General features: G+C 54.8%; 1 long non-coding RNA gene across 2 annotated transcripts in view; it reads right to left on the bottom strand.

The window, feature by feature from the left end:
- Positions 1-15,537, bottom strand: part of LOC130543249 (uncharacterized) — a 59,167-nt gene that overhangs the window by 35,738 nt on the left and 7,892 nt on the right. The window contains exons 4-7 of one of the 2 annotated variants that reach the window (XR_008958453.1): positions 2,561-2,724; positions 1,667-1,859; positions 1,274-1,475; positions 594-704 (exon numbers count right to left, since the gene is read on the bottom strand). This is a non-coding gene — a long non-coding RNA (uncharacterized LOC130543249). Of the gene's footprint in view, positions 1-593; positions 705-1,273; positions 1,860-2,560; positions 2,725-15,537 lie in introns of both variants that reach the window. The other variant, XR_008958454.1, reaches the window with a different exon arrangement.

Genomic DNA, 15,537 nt, shown 5'->3' with positions numbered 1-15,537 from the left:
TTTCATTGCAGCCTTCTCAGGCCTCCTTATGCAATAAAATACCATATCCCTAGGACGGGGAGTTTTAAAATTATTATTTACAGAATAATAGAGCCCAAATCACCTCATTTTTAGTTGCTCTTCAATAGGCAGAACAGTTTCTGTGTAAAGACTTTCCACAGATATGACCTTCCATCAATTTCTTTATTTTCTTTTTTAAATTTTTTTTTATTATGTTATGTTAGTCACCATACACTACATCCTTAGTTTTTGATGTAGTGTTCCATGATTCATTGTTTGCGTACAACACCCAGGGCTCCATGCAATACGTGCCCTCCTTAATACCCATCACCGGCCTATCCCAACCCTCCACCAAACCCCTCTGAAGCCCTCAGTTTGTTTCCCAGAGTCCATAGTCTGTCGTGGTTCATTCCCCCTTCTGTTTACCCCACCCTTCATTCTTCCCTTCCTTCTCCTACTGAGCTCCCTGCTATTTCTCCTGTTCCATAAATGAGTGAATCCGTATCAAAATTGCCTTTCTCTGCTTGACTTATTTCACCTTCCAGCAATCTCATAAGGAGGAAACAGAAACTCTGTGGGATAACCTGACTCACCCAGCGTCAAGCAAGTAGTTCCAGAACTCAGTCCAGGGCTCCCGTCACCAGGCCCCTTGAAGCCACCAGCATGACTCTATCCAAAGGAATTCCCAAAGACTCTCCTTCTGACTGCACCACCAAAGAAATGACAGAGAGAATATGGCACCTCAAAATATTGAGTTGATACATCTAGTAAAGCTAGATAGTCAAGCTTAACTTTTAAACAGGAAAAGGCTGCTTTGAATAATTTTGAATTTTCCCTCAACCCTCATTGTAATTCTTGGGATGAAAAGACTAATCAGTAATGAAACATCACCTTTGACAAATGACAAGACATCATCCATATCTGTATCTGACGACAAAAAGCCATCTAACCCTAAATGGTGGCCACTCACCCATATCGTAGGCCCAACTGAATAAACACTGTTAGATGTATATCTTAAAAATACACAAAGAGTAAATCTAACCTTCCCTTTCTAATGAAAGAGTGTTTCTAGGAAACAGCTGTTCAAAATACACTCATAAGCAGTCAATGAACAGAGAAAATGGGATCCCCTGCAAAGTGCTCTAAGCTCAGAAACTAAGTACCTCTTTCACCAAATTCAGAACACTGACAACTATTACTTAAGTTTTACTTCATGGCTCAACTAGAGAAAAGAGAAAAGCCCAGGAGATAGTGGGTTAATGAGAGGTGTTACCTCCAGTCCTGACGTGGATATGACATTTCTCCAAATGGACCTGCCGCTTTCTCTGAATGCTGGTGTCCTGTGTCAAGCTGCCTCACTGACTCAGATGCAGACATTCAAAACCTCGGGACTCATGGAGCCAGAGAAGAGAAGTGTTGTTAGGTGGGGAGAAGGCGGCTCCTCGGACCTAAAACCAGCATGCCTGCTGCAGTTTCTGGGAGAAGGGGAAACACAGACTTGTCTTTTAGTAGTAATTATCTTCCAGCCCATTGCCACCATTCCCAGGGAACAGGCAGCACAATGCTGAAGTTGGGTAACGGCTCTGGGGTTTCCTAGTGCCACACATGTGCCTGAAGGAACAGGGAACACCCTGCTGAACTTGGGGAACTGCTCAAGGTCCATTACCTGCACTGTGTCGGGGGACAGGGGCACCGCACTGAAGTTGGGGACCGTGCGGTCCTTACTCTCGCTCTTGCTGGGGAACAAGTGAAACCCTGGAATGTCTGCGACCAATACCACAAAAGCTCTGCTGAGCAGGTGCCCTGGAGTCCATGGGTTTGCTATGTAAGGCCAGTTGACAGAGAGTAGGCAGAAGAGACTATCAAGGGAAAAAGAAAACTCAACTGAGTCTCCAAATGAACTCCCTCCACATGCCCTTCCAGAACCCCACCTCTCACCCGGGGTGCCCCTACTCCCAGACCATGCCCCACACAGGCACACAGCATGCATTCACTCAGCCAGGAACTCCACACGTTGAATCTCTCAGAGCTCCCCTTCCCTGGTTCCCAGTCTGCATCCTAGGTCTGCTCTGGGTTTGCCCACAGAGACGTAGCTCCACCCCCATGGGGTGATTGGTTTGGGAGTGTGCGGTTTCCAGCCCCTTGAATGCGGGGCAACCGGCCCCATGACTTACAACTCTGGGAGTGCAAGGGGTCCAAGACCTGCCTCCTTGGCTCAATGCCCAGCGCAGGCATGACTGTGATCACGGGCAGGGCCCCAAGCATGCATGCATACACACACACACACACACACACACACACACACACGCACGCACGCACACACACACACTGCCCCTTCCGCGGACCCCTCTAGCTGCAGAACACCCTCAGAGCCCTGCCCCTTCCCTTCTGCACCAACCCTTCCTACAGGTGTGTGCCTGGATTCTGGCTAGGTCAGCTGCTCTCAGACTGTTCCAGCTTTGGGCTTTAGGAAATGGCAATGCTTTCATGCATGTCCAAGGCAATTTTAAGCCCCAAAAGGAATGCTCCAAGCGGGAATAGCTTTGCCTTCTTGTCTCACCATGGAGTGGATAGTGCTTCTCAGACCTTCAAAGCATCCTTCTAGGATGAGCCCATTTGTGCTGGAATCTATATACACATGCTTGGTTCTGCAGGGTAGGGGCCAGGAGGAACAGCCGGCCTTCTGTGCTGTCACGGTTGTGAACCAGGAACATTTATTTTTCACTTGAAAAGAAAACATAGTGTTATTGTCAACACTAAAGGAAGGAACATTTTAAAACATTTTAGAGAGAAATGAAGAGAGTTTTATTCAAACCCAAGTCAGGTCAGATGCCTGGGAGACACAGTCTTCACAAAGAAGGGAGTGCTCCAGGGAAGGAACATTTAGGGCAGGGTTATATATTTGTTCTGTTTTGTGTTAGGTACAGTTACCCATCACGATGAGGCAGAAGATTCCAGAAAGTGACAGACTTTTCTTATCTTTTCAGTATGTACAAGTCGGTATGACTTTAATCTTACGGGGGACAGAGAGGTTCTTTTGTGTTCTCACCTTGATGTTGGCAAGGGCATTTTTTTGTTCTCTTTTTTCTTTTTGAAACAGATGGACAATATGTGCTGGGGGCAGAAATAGGGCCCATGCTTTGAGGGTTTGCCCGGTCATTTTGAGCTGGGTGAAATGATAAAGGAGGGTTTCCCTAGGAGGTCAAGATCAGGGTCCACAGATGGTATGAGATAAAAATTACTCTTATCCTTATCACCACTACCAAATGGAGGAGCTTGAGATGAAAGCACCTTTCCCATAGCTCAGAGACATCAAAAGGACCCCTACAGAAGGTTACCTGCTCCATGGTCAACACAGGTAACAGAGGCGTTCACGGTCTCTGGACTCCTCCCTTGTCCTGCCCAAATCTCTGAAGCATAGAGATCATTTACAGTCAGAATTTTAGACATCTTAGAGATGTCTGGCACCATTCCCTTGGACTACAGAATACAACAGAATAGCTCACTGTCACAATACGAAAGTGCCCCTGGATACACTAAGTTCTTTCTCCGCAACTTTTGCCTCATGGAAATCATAATCCTAACATAGAAACACTGCGATAGTTGGGAAGTAAATAATCAGAGGTAAGGGAATATTTTAGCAATCTTTAGAGGCATTGTCTCACTCTGTAGAAGAGGCTGAGTGTTTTCAAATAGTCTTTCCGACCTTTCCACCAAGAGCTTCCATCAATTAAAAAAGGATAGTTCTTTCAGGCACTTTAATATCAGAAAAATAGTATAGTATCTCTATTCTAAGGGATCTTTAAGTCTCTTACTCAAAGGTCCTCCACTGAGATAATTATCTTCATGGTCATGATGGGCAGAGGTGAAAAGGCAGCCAAATTCGTTCCATTTGGCCACACAACAAGAAAATCCTAATACTTCCTAGGTTTCCAGATCAACAAGACCAGAGGTAAGAGCGAAATGGTACCCTGTATGGAAGAACAAGGGTTTTGGAGTCAGTTTGGAGATCCCACTTAGGTTTCTGACACTAAAATCCTCTGTAATTCATATAATCTCTGAGCCCTTGTCTATCCATCTAGGAAATGGGACTCATTCTATATACACCCTAGTTGAGAAGTTTAAGAGGGAGAATGCTACACAGAGCCACTATGCAATCTCCCAAGAGCAGGTGCTCAGGAGCCATAATTACCATTGGGTCTATTTCTTTTCCAGAGAAAAGAACACATGGTGAAACCGTTTTTTGAAAAGATGACTCACAAGATGATTTTTAAACCTTAAGGAAGGTCAAGAAGCTGCTATTGTGTCGTAATTCTCTCAGAAATCATGTTGATAGACTGGTGGGGACAATAGCACCATCATCACTAGGAGAGGGGAGCTCCCATCTCCATATGGCTATGTTGACTCCCTTAACTCAATGCCACCAAGAAGGAAAGCTGGAGGGAGGTGGTGGTGGGCCCAGGCCAAGGCTGCCAGGTGTGGCTGGCACATGCAGAACTCTGATAGGAGGCTTAACTCCTGTCTACGTTAGGATAGTCAGTGTTCTTCAGAGACAAAGGGCCATTGTGTGTGAGCCCTGATGTAGAAAAGGTGGCAAATATCCACTGCGATCCCCTCTCTGACCCTTAAGATATGCAGCAAAGTTACATTGAATTTTTAAACATAGAGGGACTGCCTGGTCTTCTTTTGATGAGGACTAGGGCTCTATTCCTTGGAGGCCTAAGAATAGAATCTAGTTATTTTCAGTATTTTAAAATGTAGACATGATTCATGGTCCAACATATCATCTGTTTGGGTAAATAGTCTATGACCGCTGGAAAATAATGTATTCTGCACTTATTATCGAATGTTCCATAGACGTCAATTAGGTCACATTTGTGACCGAGTTTTGTCTGCTCTATCAAATATTAAGAAAGGCATATTAAAATTTCCAAACAAAATTTCCAAAGAAAAGGAGGAAAGCCATTAGAAAAGGTTGTGTGAACACGAAAAGAAAGTGCCATCAGTCAGTTCAGAGAACCAAGTTTGGGTAGGCAACATTGATCAGTGAAGAGAGCAGGGTTTCCCATTACATGTGTTGAACCTTAAGGGAACTGCCATAGATGTGAAAGAGCACCATCTAGAGACAACATTCCAAATCATATCTACGTTCATGAGGATGGATGTATGTTCCAAAAGTGTGTATGAAAACGTAAGGAACATGCTGTATGCTCAGGTAAGGACACCCTTGGGAAAAGATCTTCCAATTCACATCTGTAATGAAGAAGAAGTACTTGCAGAAGTGCAAGTGAAAGCAGAAGGAGAGGTCCTATCTAAGTAGTTGTGAGAACCAACTCAGTGTTGATAGAAGGCAACATCAAACCAACATTAGGACCGATGAACACACCCAAGTTTTCCAAAAAGTGTGATGAACCTTAAGGAAAGGGCAATTTTCACAAATCTCAGTCAGAACACCGAATAGACACCATTGTCCAAGTCAAGTCTTCTCTTAGGAAGGTGGCAAGTTTTTCAAAAGTGTCCATGAATGCATAAGTAAGGTGTCACCTGCTTTACGCTAGGAGAGAACACTCTATATAAAAGCATCTTTCACCTCACATCTGGTGTCATGGATTGGGAGCATTGTGCAAAATGGGGTCTGCAAGCATCAAGATAATGCCCTTCGTTTAACTACTTAAGAACACTACACAGAAAGCATCTCTCAACTCACATCTGTCATGAGGAGGAAAGCCGTTTGAAAAGGTTTTGTGAAAAGGAAAAGAAAGTGCCATTATTTAATTCAGCGAACCAAGTTTGTGCAGAGAGACAGCAACATTGATTAGTGAAGGCACCAGTGTTTCCCGGTATGTGTGTTGAACATTAATTAAACTGCCATAGACGTAACTCTCAGTAAGAAGAGGGTATGGAAAGGGTCCTCTGAATCCTAACATCTGTCACGATGATGGATGCATGTTTCCGAGTGGGAATGAAAGCATAAGGAAAGGGCCATTAACCAGTCTTTAAGAAAGAACAATGTGGCAGGATACAAAATCAATGCTCAGAAATCAGTTGCATTTCTATAAACAAATAATGCGACTGAAGAAAGAGAAATTAGGGAATCCATCCCATTTGCAAGAGCACCAAAAACCATACGTTACCTTTGCATTAAGTTAACCGAGACTTAAAGGATCTGCATTCTAAAACTACAAGTCACTCTTGAAAGACATTGAGGAAGACAAGAAAATATGGAATAATATTCCATGCTCATGGATCAGAAGAACTAACATAGTTAAAATGTCCATGCTATCCAGAGCAATCTACACATTCAATGGTATCCTGATCAAAATACCGATGACATTTTTCAAAGAACTGGAACAAATAGTCCTTAAATTTGTATGGAACCAGAAAAGACCCCTAATCTCCAAGGAACTGTTGATAAGGAAAAACAAAGCTGAGGGCATCATAATGCCGGATTTCGAGCTGTACTACAAAGCTGTGATCACAAAGACAGCATGTACAAGAACAGACACATAGACCAATGGAACAGAATAGAGAACCCAGAAATGGACCTTCAGCTCTTTGGGCAACTAATCTTTGATAAAGCAGGAAAAAACATCCGGTGGGAAAAAGACAGTCTCTTCAATAAATGGTGCTGGGAAAATTGGACAGCTACATGCAAAAGAATGAAACATGACCACTCACTCACACCATACACAAAAATAAACTCCAAATGGATGAAAGACCTCGAAGTGAGACAGGAATCCATCAAAATCCTAGAGGAGAACATAGGCAGCAACCTATACGAGATCGGCCAAAGTAAACTTTTTCATGACACATATCCAAAGGCAAGAGAGACAGAAGATAAAACGAATTTGTGGGGCTTCATCAAGACAAAAAGCTTCTGCACTGCCAAGGAAACAGTAAAAAAAAACTAAGCACCAGCCCACGGAATGGGAGAATTTATTTGCAAATGACACTATAGATAAAAGACTGGTATTCAAGATCTACAAAGAACTCCTCAAACTCAATACACAAGAAAAAAATAAGCAAATTATAATATGGGCAGAAGATGTGAACAGACACTTTTCCAATGAAGATGTACAAATGGCTAACAGACACATGAAAAAATGTTCAAAATCATTAGCCATCAGGGAAATTCAAATCAAAACCACACTGAGATAATACCTTATGCCAGTTAGAATGGCAAAAATTGACAAGGCAAGAAACAACAATTGTTGGAGAGGATGTAGAGAAAGGGGATCCCTCCCACACTGTTGGTGGGAATGCAAGTTGGTATAGCCACTCTGGAAAACAGTGTGGAGGTCCCTTATAAAGTTAAAAAGTGAGCTACCCTATGATCCAGCCATTGCACTACTGGGTATTTACCTCAAAGATACAGACGTGGTGAAGAGAAGGGCCATATGCACCCCAATGTTCATAGCAGCAATGTCCACAATAGCTAAATCGTGGAAGGAACCGACATGCCCTTCAAGAGATGACTGGAGTAAGAAGTTGTGGTCCATATATACAATGGCATATTACTCAGGTAACAGAAAGAACGAGTTCTCAACATTTGCTGCAACATGGACGGCACTGGAGGAGATAATGCTAAGTGAAATAAGTCAAGCAGAGAAAGACAATTATCATATGATTTCTCTCATCTATGGAACATAAGACCTCGGAAGATCGGTAGGGGAAGAAAGGGATAAAGAAAGGGGGGTAATCAGAAGGGGGAATGAAGCATGAGAGACCATGGACTCTGAGAAACAAACTGAGGCCTTCAGAGAGGATTGCGGTGGGGGATTGGGATAGACTGGTGATGGGTAGTAAGGAGGGCACGTATTGCATGGTGCCTTGGGTGTCATACGCAACTAATGAATCATCGAACTTTACATTGGAAACCCGGGATGTACTGTATGGTGACTAACATAATATTAAAAAAAAACTTAAAAAAAATTGTATCAAAGCCATCTTTCAACTCACGTCTACGTGAGTGCCGGACTCACCCTGCCTCCCCACCGACATCGGGCCCGCTGGTGCGTCGCTGGTCATTCAGGGTGGGAGAACGGGCAGAGCCCTCAAGACTCCGGTGAATTTTGAAGGCCATCTGCGCCAAAACACTGGGGCCCACGCTGGAGCTTGCCAGCACCCTCACCTCGGCCCGCCCCTCCGCTCTGCGCTCTCCGCACAGCTGGCGGATGGGGCCTGCCAGCCTCCTGGGGGCTAACTCTAACCCTAGGTCGGCCCCAGAGGGGCCCCTCCGAAGGGGCCTGCTGCCACAATGCAGGGATTGGGGACCCCCAAGCCACAGCACCGGACTCACCCTGCCGCACCGCTGGCACACGAGCCGCTAGGGGTACCGCCGTTCATTCAGGGCGGGAGAACGGGCAAGGCTCACCATGCCCACGGCGACTTTCAAAGGCCCCCGGCACCAAAACGCTGGGGCCCACGCTCCGGTTTGCCAGCGCGTTCACCTGGGCCTGTGCTCCACTCGGCGCACAGCCGGCGGTTTGGGCCTGCCAGCCTCCTGGGGGCTAACCCTGACCCTAGGTTGGCCCCCGAGAGGCCCCTCCCAAGGGGCCTGGCACCACAATGCCAGGGATTGGGGACCCCAGAGCCCCAGCGCGGGACTCACCCTGCTGCCCCTCCGCCACCCAAGCCACTAGGGGCGCCGCCGGTCATTCAGGGTGGGAGAAAGGGCAGGGCCCTCCGAGCCGCCCCCCGACCTTCGAAGGCACCCGCACAAACAAGCTTGGGCTATTGCTCAGGCTCGCCAGCGCCCCCTCACCTCGGCCCAATACTCCGGGAGCCGCACAGCCGCGGATCGGGCCTGCTGGCCTCCTGAAGGCTAACCCTAACCCTAGGCCGGCCCCAGAGGGACCCATCTCAAGGAGCCTGGCGCTGCAACGCTGGGGATTGGGGACCCTCGAGCCTCACACCGGACTAACCCTGCCGCCGTGCCACCACCCGGGCCGCTAGGTGTGCCGCCGGTCATTCAGGGCGGGAGAAGGGGCAGGGCCCTCTGAGCCCCCAGTTAACTTTGAAGGCCCCCCGCGCCAAATCGCGGGGGCCCACGCTCCCGCTCACCAGTGCCTTTACTTCAGCCCATCCCTCCGCTCGCCATCTAGCCGGCCTATCAGGCCTGCCGGCCTCCTGGGAGCTATCCCTAACCCAAGATCGGCCCAAGAGGGGTCACTCCCAAGGGGTCTGGTGCGGGAATGCTGGGGATTGTGGACCTCTGAGCCACAGCGCCGGACTCACCCTGCCGCACTGCCGCCACCCGGGCCGCTAGGAGCACTGCTGGTCATTCAGGGCGGGAGAACGGGCAGGGCCCTAGGAGCCCCCAGCGACCTTCGGAGGACCCCCGCGCCAAAACGATGGGGCCCATGCTCCCGCTAACCTGCGCCCTCACTTCGGCCCGCCCTCCGCTCGCTGCACAGATGGCAAATCGGGGCTGCCGGCCTCCTGGGGGCTAACCCTAACCCTAGGTCGGCCCCCGAGGGGCCCCTCCCAAAGAGACTGCCGCCGAACGCCGGGGATTGGGGACCCCCGAGTCGCAATGCTGGACTCACCCTTGTGCCCCGCCGACACCCGGGCCACTAGGGCACCGACGATCATTCAGGGCGGGAGAACAGGCAGGGCCCTCCCTGCCCCGGTAACCTTCGAAGGCCCCCAGCGCCAAAAAGCTGGGGCCCACTCTCCCGCTCGCCAGAGCCGTGATCTTCGACCGCGCCTCCGCTCGCCCCAGACGGCGGATCGTGCCTGCCGGCCTCCAGGGGCTAACCTTTACCCTAGGTCGGCCCCTGAGGGGCCCCTCCCAAGGGGCCTGGCACTGCAACGCTGGGGACTGGGGACCCCCGAGCCCCAGCGCCGGACTCATCCTGCCGCCCCGCCGTCACCCGGGCCTCTAGGGGCGCTGCTGATCATTCATGGCGGGAGAACTGGCAGGGCCCTCCGAGGCCCGGCGACCTTCTAAGGCCCCCGCCAAACGCTTGGGCCTACGCTTCCCTCGCCAGTGCCCTCACATCGGCTTGCCCCTCCGCTCGTGGAACAGCAGAGGGATCAGGCCTGCCGGCCTCCTGGGGGCTAAGCCTGACCCTAGGTCGTCCCCCAAGGGGCCCTTCCCAAGTGGCTTGGCGCCAAACGCAGGGGATTGGGGACCCCTGAGCTGCAGCGCCGGACTCACCCTGCCGCCAAGCCGACACCGGGCCCGCTGGGGCGTCGCCGGTCATTCACGGTGGGAGATCCGGCAGGGCCCTCAAGACTCCGGCGTCTTTCGAATGCCATCCGCGCCAAAACGCTGGGGCCGATGCTCACGCTTGACAGCGACCTCAACTCGGCCCGCCTCTCCGCTCACCGCACAGCCGGCGGATCGGGACTTCCGGCCTCCTGGGGGCTAACTCTAACCCTAGGTTGGCCCCAGAGGGTTCCCTCCAAGGGGCCTGGCGCCGCAACGCTGGGGATTGGGGATCCCCGAACCATAACGCCGGACTCACCCTGCTGTCCTGCTGCCCCCCGGGCCGCTAGGGGCGCCGTCAGTCATTCAGGTCAGGAGAATGGGCAGGGCTCTCCGAGCCCCCAGTGACTTTCGAAGGCCCCTGGAGCCAAAACGCTGGGGCCCACGCTCCTGCTCTCCAGCGACCTCACCTCGGCCCACCCCTCCACTCGCCGCACAGCCGGCGGATTGAGCCTGCCGCCTCCTGGAGGGTAACTCTAACCCTAGGTTTTCCCCCCGAGGGGCCCATCCTAGGGGCCTGGCGCCACAACGCCTGGGATTGGGGATTCCGAAGCCACAGCGCCGGACTCACCATGCCGCCCCACCGCCACCTGGGCCCCTAGGGGCGCCGCCGGTCATTCAGGGCAGGAGAACGGGTAAGGCCCAACTAGGCCCTGGAGACCTTCCAAGGCCCCCCGTGCCAAAATGCTGGGTACTACGCTCCTGCTCGCCAGCGCTCTCACCTCAGCCCACCCCTCCACTCGCCGCACAGTGGCAGATCGGGCCTGCTGACTTCCTGGGTGCTAACACATACCCTAGGTCAGTCCCTGAGGGTCCACTCCCAAGGGGCGTGGCCCCGCAAGGCCCGGGATGGGGACCCCTGAGCCCCAGCAATGTACTCAACCTGCCGCTCCGCCACCACCCAGGCCACTTGGGGCGCCGCCGGTCATTTAGGGTGGGGGAACGGGCAGGGCCCTCCGAGCCCCCGGCGACGTTCGTAGGTCCCCCGCGCCAAAACGCTGAGGCCCACGCTCCTGCTCTCCAGCGCCCTCACCTCGGCCCGCCCCCCCCCCCCCCCAGCCGCACAGCCGGCGGATCCAGCCTGCCAGGCTCCTCGGGGATAACCCTAACCCTAGGTGGGCCCCAGAGTGGCCTCTCCCAAGAGGCCTGGTGCCGCAACGCCAGGGATTGGGGACCCGCAAGCCGCAGCGCCGGGCTCACCCTGCCGCCCTGCCGCCACGCGGGCCGCTAGGGGCGCCGCCGGTCATTCAGGGCGGGATAACCGGTAGGGCCCTCCGAGCCCCTGGTGAAATACGAAGGCCCCCCACGCCAAAATGCTGGATACCACGCTACCGTTCGACTGCGCCCTACCACGGTCCATCCCTCCGCTCACCGCACAGCCGGCGGATCGGGTCTGCCGGCCTCCTGGGGGCTAACCTAACCTTAGGACAGTCCCCGAGGGGCCCCTCCCAAAGGGCCTGGCACTGCAATGCTGGGGATTGGGGACGCCCGAGCCCCAGCGCCGGACTGACCCTGCCACCCCGCCGCCACCCGGGGCACTAGGGGCGTCACCGGTCCTTCATGGCGGGAGAACGGGCAGGGCCCTCCGAGCCCCCTGTGACCTTCGAAGGCCCCCCAAGCCAAAATGTTGGGGCCCACGCTCCCACTTGCCAGCGACCTCATCTTGGCTCACCCCTCCATTTGCCGCAGAGCCGGTGGATTGAGCCTGCCGGCCTCCTGGGGGCTAACCCTAACCCTAGGTTGGCCCCCGAGGGGCCCCTCCCAAAGGGACTGCCACGGAACGCCAGGGATTGGGGACCCCCGAGTCGCAACGCTGGACTCACCCTTCCACCCCGCCAACACCGGGCCGCTAGGGCACCACTGATCATTCAGGGTGGGAGAACAGGCAGGGCCCTCCCTGCCCCGGTGACCTTCGAAGGCCCCCAGCGCCAAAACGCTGGGGCCCACTCTCCCGCTCGTCAGCTCCCTGATCTTCGACCGCGCCTCCACTCGCCACAGACGGCAGATCGTGCCTGCCAGTCTCCAGGGGCTAACTTTTACCTTAGGTCGGCCCCGGAAGGGCCCGTCCCAAGGGGCCTGGAGCCGCAACGCCTGGCATTGGGGACCCCTGAGCCTCAGCGCCAGATTCACCCTGCTGCCCCGCCGCCACTCAGGCCGCTAGGGGCGCCTCCAGTCATTCAGGGCGGGAGGAGGGGCAGGGCCCTCCGAGCCCCCAGCAATGTTTGAAGGCCTCCCACGCCAAAACGCTTGGGCCCACACTCCCTCTCGCCAGCGCCCTCACCTTGGCCCGCCCCTCCGCTTGCTGCACAGCCGGCAGATCAGGCCTGCCGACCTCCTGGGGGCTAACCCTAACCCTAGGTCGGCCCCCGAGGCGTCCCTCCCAAGGGACCTGGCGCCACAACGCCGGGGATTGGGGACGACCGAGCCCCAGCGTCGGACTCACCCTGCAGCCCTGCCGCCACTCAGGCCGCTAGGGGTGCTGCCTTTCATTCAGGGCGGAAGAACAGGCAGGGCCCTCCGAGGCCCCGGTGATCTTCAAAGGCCCGTTGTGCCAAAACGCCAGGGCCCACGCTTTCGCTCGCCAGCGCCTTAACCTCGGCCCGCCCCTCCGCTCGCGGCCTAGCTGGAGTATTGGGCCTGAAGGCCTCCTGGGAGCTAACTCTAACCCTTGGTCAGCCCCCGAGGGGCCCCTCCCAAGGGGCCTGGCACCGAACTCAGGGGATTGGGGACCCCCGAGCTGCAGCGCCAGAATCACCCTGCCGCCAAGCCCACACCGGGCCCGCTGGGGCATCGCCGGTCATTCAGGGTTGGTAAACGGGCAGGGCCCTCGAGACTCTGGCGACTTTCGAAGGTCATCCGCACCAAAACGCTGGGTCCCAAGCTCGCGCTCACCAGCGCCCTCAACTCGGCCCGCCCCTCCGCTCACCACAGAGTCGGTGGATCCGGCCTACCGGCCTCCTGGGGGTAACTCTAACCCTACGTTGGCCCCAGAGGGGCCCATCTGAAGGGGCCTGCTGCCGCAACGCCAGGGATTGGGGACCCCCAAGCCTCAGCACCGGAATTACCCTGCCGCCCCGCCACCACCCAGGCTGCTAGGGCTGCCGTCGTTCATTCAGGGTGGGAAAATGGGCAGGGCCCTCCGAGCCCTGGGTGACCTTCGATAGCAGCCGCGCTAAAACGCTGGGGCCCACGCTCCTGCTCGCCAGCGCCCTCACCTCGGCCCGCCCCTCCGCTCCCCGCAAGGCAGAGGATCAGGCCTGCCAGCCTCCTGGGGGCTAGCCCTAACCCTAGATTGGCCCACGAGGGGCCCCTCCCAAGGGGCCTGGCGCCGCAACGCCGGGGATTGGGGACCACCGAGTCGCAACGCTGGACTCACTCTTATGCCCCGCCGACACCCGGGCCCCTAGGGTGCCGCTGATCGTTCAGGGCGGGAGAATGGGCAGGGCCCTCTGAGCCCTTGGCGACTTTCGATAGCAGCCTGTGCCAAAACGCTGGGGCCCACGCTCCCGCTCGCCAGCGCCCTCACCTCGGCCCGCCCATCCGCTCGCCGCACAGCAGCGGATCAGGCCTGCTGGCCTTCTGGGGGCTAACCCTAACCCGAGGTCGGCCCCCAAGTGGCCCCTTCCAAGGGGCCTGGCGCCACAACGCTGGGGATTTGCGACCCCCAAGCCCCAGTGCCGGACTTACCCTGCCGCCCCGCAACCACCCGGGCCGCCAGTGGCGCCAGTGGTCATTCAGGGTGGAGGACCATGCAGGGCGATCCAAGCCCCCAGCGTCCTTCAAAGGGCCCCCGCGCCAAAACGCTTGGGCCCAGGCTCCCGCTCACCAGCGCCCTCACCAGGGCCCGCCCCTCCGCTCGACGCACAGTGGGCAGATAGGGCCTGCCGGCCTTCTGGGGGCTAACCCTAACCCTAGGTCAGCCCCCGAGGGGCCCCTCCCAAAGGGCCTGCGCCACAAAGCCGGGGATTGGTGACCCCCGCGCCCCAGCACCAGACTCACCCTGCCGCCCTGCTGCCACCTGGGCCACTAGGGGCGCCGCCAGTCATTCAGGGCGGAGGAACAGGCAGGGCCCTCCGAGACCCTGGCAAACTCTGAATGCCCCTGAGTCAAAATGCTTTGGCCCATGCTCCCACTTGCCAGCGCCCTCACCTTGGCCCGCCCCTCCGCTCACTGCACAGCTGGCGGATCGGGCCTGTCAGCCTCCTGGGGGCAATCCCTAACCCTAGTTCGGCCCCCGAGGGGCCCCTCTCAAGGGGACTGGCGCTGAACGCTGGGGATTGGGAACCCCCGAGCCTCAGCACCGAACTCACCCTGCTGCCCCGCTGGCACCCGAGCCGCTAGGGGTACCGCCATTCATTCAGGGTGGGAGAACGGGCAGGGCCCTCCGAGCCACCGACGACCTTCGAAGGCCCCCCACGCCAAAACGCTGAGACCCACGCTCCCATCGCCAGCGCCCTCACCTCAGCCCTTCCCATCGCTCACCGCAGAGCCAGATCAGGCCTGCTGGCCTCCTGGGGTCTAACCCTAACCCTAACTCTAAACCTAAATGCTAAACCCTAACCTTAACCCTAACCCTAACCCCTAAACCTAACCCTACCCTCAACCCTACACCTTCCCCTAAACCTACCCATAACCTGTACCCTAACCCTAACCCGTACCCTAACCCTTACCCTAACCCTAAACCGTACCCTAACCTGTACCTTAACCAGTATTCTAACCCTAACACATACCCTATCCTGTACCCTAATCCTAATACGTACCCTAATCCGTACCCTAACCCTAACCCAAACCCATACCCTAACACTATCCCTAAACCGTACCCTAACTCGTACCCTAACCCTAAACCCTAAGCCCTGAACCTAACCCGTACCCTAACCCTAACCAGTACACTAACCTGTAGCCTAACACTACCCGTATACTAACCCTAACCCTAAACCCTAACCCTAACCAGTACCCTGCCTTAACACTAACCCGCAGCCTGTCCCGTACCTTAACCCTTACCCTAACCCGTACCCTATCCCTAACCCGGACCCTAACCCATACCCTAACCCGAACCCTAACTAGTAACTTAACCTGTACCCTAACCCATACCCTAACCCTAAACCGTACCCTAAACCTAACCTGTTCCCTAAACCGTACCCTAACCCTAACCCTAACCTAAACCTAACCCGTATCCTAACCCATACCCTAAACCACACCCAAACCCAAACCCGTACCCTATCCCTAACACAAAACGTAACCCTAACGATAACCCATACCCTAACCCTAACCCATACCCTAATCCATACCCTAACCCTAACCCATACCCTAACCCTAATCCTAAA

The sequence above is a fragment of the Ursus arctos genome, unplaced genomic scaffold, assembly GCF_023065955.2.
Source record: "Ursus arctos isolate Adak ecotype North America unplaced genomic scaffold, UrsArc2.0 scaffold_9, whole genome shotgun sequence".
NCBI lineage: Eukaryota > Metazoa > Chordata > Mammalia > Carnivora > Ursidae > Ursus > Ursus arctos.
Note: the sequence above shows the minus strand (reverse complement) of the source record. Positions and strands in the feature narration are given on the sequence as shown.